A 6,050-nucleotide genomic window follows, 5' to 3' on the forward strand; every position below is an offset into this window, starting at 1 on the left:
ATTTTGTAGCGTGAGAAGTATGAAGATCCAATCTAAACCTCCTCGATCAGCTCACAGCGCATCGAAAGAGATTCATATCAAACATGTTTGATATGATTACATTTTAAAAAGGGTCTGATGGAAGTAGTGCGTGACTACAACAACCGCAAGCGACAAGGAGCGAGAGAAGTACAATCTGTGGCAAGACAACCCTTACAAAAAGACAGATGAAATTAATCTGGTTAAAATCTTACCTACAGCTCTCACTGAAGAACTCTTTTCTTAACCTTATACATGAGGTCTTCCTTTTTCTGGCGTAACAATCCTAATAAAATCCTATCATATTTAATCCTGTAATTTATTTAGTGCAAATTTAGGATTATCGAAGAGAGTATCTGTTAAGATTCTCCTGATGCGCAGATTTTATGTAGGATTTTATAACTCCTGTAGTGTGAGCCGTGATTAAGAAAAATCAATAAAAAAGGACTGCTTAAAGGGATTCTGACAGATTGTTCAATAAAACAGAAATGTAAAAAAGCTGCAATATGTTATTTAAACAGACCACACTTGTGATTACATCCAATTTTCAGATCAATGTCGCCCCCATTCACCAGGACAGTCACAAATGTGTGTAAACCTGCTGTATGTGTTTCATCTTTCGTACCAGCAGAGCAGAAACAAGTCTCCATTTCAACTAGAGCACACAGCCTCTGGTCTCCTAGGCAACAAGCCAGGTTTCCCGCGGTAACAAATCGCTAAAGCCCATTGGTGGGAGGATGAGGAGCTCCCTGCAGCATTCCCATGGCAACCAGCTCTGTGGTTTCTGAGAGATGATGGCAGGTCTATTATTTTTTTTAACACTGTAACACCAGTCTCACCCACACACTGACTCACACACACATTTTTTTGTCACATGAACACATAACCAGCTCAGCTCTCCCACTGACAATGAATCAAACATACACTGACTTTCAATGATGAATTCATGCCAAATGATTAACCGAGGAACACATTCTTTATCAAAGACAGGTGCTCTTTGGATACAAATAATCCTTAATGTGGAGTCAATATGTTTCTTTTTTTCCCTCTCCATCTCAAAACATGTTTGCAATAGCTAATGAAAGTGACAAGACTGTGAAGCTTCTTCACCAACAGGATGTTCTTTTACAGCTATCAAACATGGCAGTGACCATGAATGCCTTCTCCTGCCAGGATTTCACGCTTATTCTTTTTGTAGCATTTTGCTTTTTACTGAAACTGGAATACATGCTAGACAGCTCATGAAGTCGATTGTCCTACATATTTGTCTTTTCTTCTGAAGTCACGTATTATCACTTGAGTTCTCGTGAGATCTGTTGAGTCTCTATGATGAACTTGGATTATGGCAGGTGTGTGATGGTCTCGTGGTCTGACCGAGTCCTCGACTGTGTGTGTTCTAAAGATAATAATGTTAAAATCTGTTGAAACTATCCTCATGTCTGTGGTCTCCCATATTTTTTAAATCAAATGAGATCTGAATAGCGTCCGGTGTATAGATGAGAAAGCCGCAACAGAATGTTTTGAGAAAAAATGATAGAGAGAGAGAGAGAGAGAGAGAGAGAGAGAGAGAGAGAGAGAGAGAGGGAGAGAAAGAGAGAAAGAGATGGACAGAGACAATTTTACAGATGAATAGCTCCAAAGGCAATAAAGGTAAAATGTAATGTGAGCAAAAAGAAATAGTAACTTATAAACAGATTCACTTGACTGGTGAATGATGAACATAAACCATTTTTTAAAAATAAAAGATAATATTAGGAATATTGTCAAATCAGACAATCAGGCAAGTCCATGGCAGCAGGCCATCCTCAGCAACAAACCACCTTAAGATACAGGAGCTCAGAAACTCCTTGGAAGATATCTTACAGTGAGTATAAATCTTAGCTGGGAATGAGCTCAATTCACAGTGGCAGTGTTTATACGATGCTGTGAATTCCTTGATAAAACTACGATTCTCATAAAATATAATACAAACATACAAAGGGATGGAGACAAGCTAAATATGTCACACAAATCATCTACAAAATGTGTCAGTAATAGCAAAAACATTTTCAAAAGTGTGCCACAAAAGTTATTTTAAACCTGAATGAGGTTCTGTAAGTCCACATGTAGAGGGGTTTTTGTGTTGGTAAACATGTCTGCCATTTTTTTTTTTTCACATAAATGATTTATATATGAGTTGTTGAGTGTTGGATTAGCAAATTAGCACAGGAAGCATGGGTTTGTTTGTTATGTAGGCTATGTTTGTAAGTGTATATTGACAAGCTACCACCTTCAAGTTACATCTTAGGCTGCAGTGGGTTTCATCTTGGCACAAGAATGCTACCATATGTTGTTCCCCACCCACCTGAAAGGCGGCACATAAATATTACGTGCAGAATGTAAATGCATGATCTTGTACACAAGCTGAAGATACACTGTTCTTTGCATCCCAACAGCAACACAAGAAGTTGAAGGACACTAATATTAGCAGAGTGTGTGGGAGTCTTTTTCATACTTAAAACTAAAACTAAAACTCTGTACATCAGAAAATATTGTATAAGATAGAATGTAGTTCATATTATTACATTCAAGGGATTGTCATGTTTTAATTTCTGCAATGGCGGACTTTGATCACATCTTTGGCTTTGGCTGTTTAAAGAAGTTATCTTCACTCGCTGATTGCTCTTGGAGAAATCTTTGTCACATCTAAGTGGGAACGTCCTGTGTTAAAGCCCAAATACCTGCAGTTCCTCAAGTGTTAGCTGCAGAAACCACCTGAATACACACCCACTCAGAAGTGCCAGTGTTTGTGAGGAGGCCTAAAACCCGCCTCAGAGCCAACTCTGTGCCTGGTGTTAGGTTGACTGAAGGTTAGGTTGAGTCCTTGCTAGAAATGACATCACACAGACTTGGTGGTCTCCGGTCAGGATCCAACCCAGTCTTTAGTATAACAGAACCATACTGTACAGTATAGCTCCTAATCAGTAAACACTTAGTTTTATTTGATTTCTGAATCCTTTAAGCAGACCTGCATTTTTTGTCCCCTTGTTGTGAAAATCATAATTAAGTTTAGTTTTTCTGTCTTACAAGCAAAATCACATTTTGAGTGCAGCATTCATACCAAAGTAAACATGTTCTTTCGAAATAATGCTCTGAGGTATTCAAAATATGAACACATTAAATGCACAGTATGTAAATTCAGCTGGCTACGAAGGTCACGTGGAGGCTGGTGGGGAATCATGGGAGTGATTATATAACCACTGCTCTGTCCAGCCGATGAGGTTATTTTCTATATCACTGAGCATATTCTCAACAAAGTTTCATAGGAAGTTTTAATGTTGAAAAGAACATAACTGTATGTTTCTATTGACACAAGGTTGTACATTAAAGCTTTATGCTCACAGGATACACCGAAGTACTCGCAGTGCCCTTTTTTCTGTCTGTGCAGATAGTATACATGGGTGTAGAATATATACTATACAATTATATACTTTCTACAATGTGTTGATACTCACTCACACACTCATTCACTCACACAAACACACACACACACACACACACACACACACACACACAAACACACACACACATACACACACACAGTGAGTGATTGTCACCCTCTTTGATCATCCTGGTTTGACTTGGTGGTTGCTATGACAACAGAGAAGAAACAGGTTTTGAGCTGCAGTAGCCTACTATAGGTTTCATCACTGATGCAACATTTATATCCCTACCATACTCACCTATTTACACATCCACACCAAGCAGCAACCTACGGTGTTAAAAAAACAAAAACAAAAAAAAGCCAAAGTGGATGCGCAAAGTCTTTGCAGAGTGTCGCCTTGTCTGCAGAAGTGCCAGAAGTGACTCAAACACTCATTAAAAAAGCCTGTTTTTACAGCAGAAATGAACACGTTAACGCCTGGTTCAAAAACGAAAGACATTCTCTTAAGATTATGGCTCGATCTGCACACTATAGGGGAAGTAAATGTTTGGATAATTTATCCGTTTTGATTTGATGAAGCGTAGTTAACTGAATTGCCAGACAGATGCGATGTAGCTCATAGCCTGTCATTAGTTGACTAAAAGTTAACTGGTATTTCCAGCATGGCGACCACCAACAATGGGACGCCAAAACCTCCCGCATGAAAAGGTGGTGGTGTCACTCAGGCTTTGTCCATATTTACAGACTATAATCCCCACCCACTCGGTGCAGTTTTTTTTCTTTTCCTCCAATACTTTGGCAGCCTTAGTATTTAGGTCACCTCTTTGTGGAAAGAGAGAGAGAGAGGAGGGAAGGAGCATCCTGATCTGATGGTGGATTTTTATTGGTCAGATCACTTACACACACACACACACACACACACACACACACACACACACACACACACACACACACACGAGCACTTGTAATCGATTCAGTGTTGATCTGCGTACTCCATCCTTTTATCTCTGCTGTTCATTCGCCACATGAGGGATTTTTGGAGGCAGTGTCTTGTCCTGTTCAGTTTTCCTCCTCCATCTTGTCTCCCTCTATCTGTATTCTTCTTCTTCCTCCCTCCTCGCTGTCATGACCTACATTTCCTTCCCAGGCCTCAGCCCTTTGATTTCTCCCTGTCTTTTTTTCGGTCCCACCTCTGAACACATTAAAAGAAACACTCAAATAAACAAACACACGCAAGCAGTCCTGCAGCAGGATGGGGGGCGGGGTGGATTTGCTAAGTCCATTTAGAGCTGTTAAGGGTGGAGTTCTAAAATAGTGCGCCAAGATAAGCCCTGAGTGAACCCAGCTTCAAAACACTGCTGGTGTGAGAGCGTGTTTGAGTTTGTTTGAATGTGTTTCTCTGTGTGTAAGTGAGTGCAAAAAAAGAGAGAGAGAGAGAAATCCAGGGAACGTTAAGGTTGGAGTGCCTCCTCTGGACATTCAGCATTCCCTCTGTGTGTGTACATGTTTAACTCCACACTGCCATCTGATGATTTTTTTGGAGAATACAACCCCCTTTCATTGTGTACGCCACAATCACATTCATTCTCTGCCTCCACCTAGTGCTGCATCCTTTGAACTGCAATCCTAATAGATCCTTATTTTTAATGGTGACACTGTTGATTAAATTCAATTGAAATTAAACCATTTTTACTGTAAAGATTCTGCACTAAGAAAAGCAGTTCCTAACTGCTTCGAAATAGTGACATTATAATTTTTAAATGTAACATATAACTAATCCACTTTGTGTGCTATAAGCCCTATTGATACATAGCAACACATTCCTGTAAATCAGGCTGTCATTTTCAAAAACTTTCTGACTTTCTTTGAATACAATTATACAATCATGGTTTGCGTTGTTCGTTTGTCTTCTCACCATACGAGCAGAAACACGCCCTCGAGGTTTTAACACTTTTAAATTTGGCTTTTTGTCATAATCAGGTCCAAAATTACCCAAGAAAGAAATTTAAAGGAGCAATATTTAAGAAATCTAGTGAGTGAAATGATAAAGTGAGTTTCCTCCAAGTTTCAAATTACATCATTTACGTATTAAACAATACTACAGGTGTGTCGGCCAGTGGGCCCATCAGAGAATCAACCTTCATAGAGGCAAACACAGAACATTTAGGAAATTTAGAGCACAAAAATAAACATGACATTTATATTATAATATTTTTAAAACAGAGTGGGGAAAAAAAGAACATTCAAGAAGCAATATGTAACTCTGGCACTTTAGTGTTTAAAATGGGTACTGCAAATCAAATTCAACACATTGAAGAAAGCTGTCTCCCTCCGCCTCTTCCTGTCTAGAGTAGATGCTCAGATAAGTTTTCATCCTGTGGACACTGAAGCTTCAGTGTTTAGTTGTCTAACCTCTCTCCATTTTTCAAAAGCATCCCCAGCGTTTATTCTAGTTTGAGGACATTTCTGCTTGTGGTTCTTATTAGAAAAATGTGGAGGCTCTTTAGTTCGGGTAGAGGGTCCCAGTAGAGAGTTACCCTTTTTTATCTTCAAATTTTTTTGGCATCTCTGAACGTAATGTCCCACAGAACAAAAAGAAAATGATTTA

Source organism: Symphodus melops (assembly GCF_947650265.1).
Source record: "Symphodus melops genome assembly, chromosome: 8".
Taxonomy (NCBI): domain Eukaryota; kingdom Metazoa; phylum Chordata; class Actinopteri; order Labriformes; family Labridae; genus Symphodus; species Symphodus melops.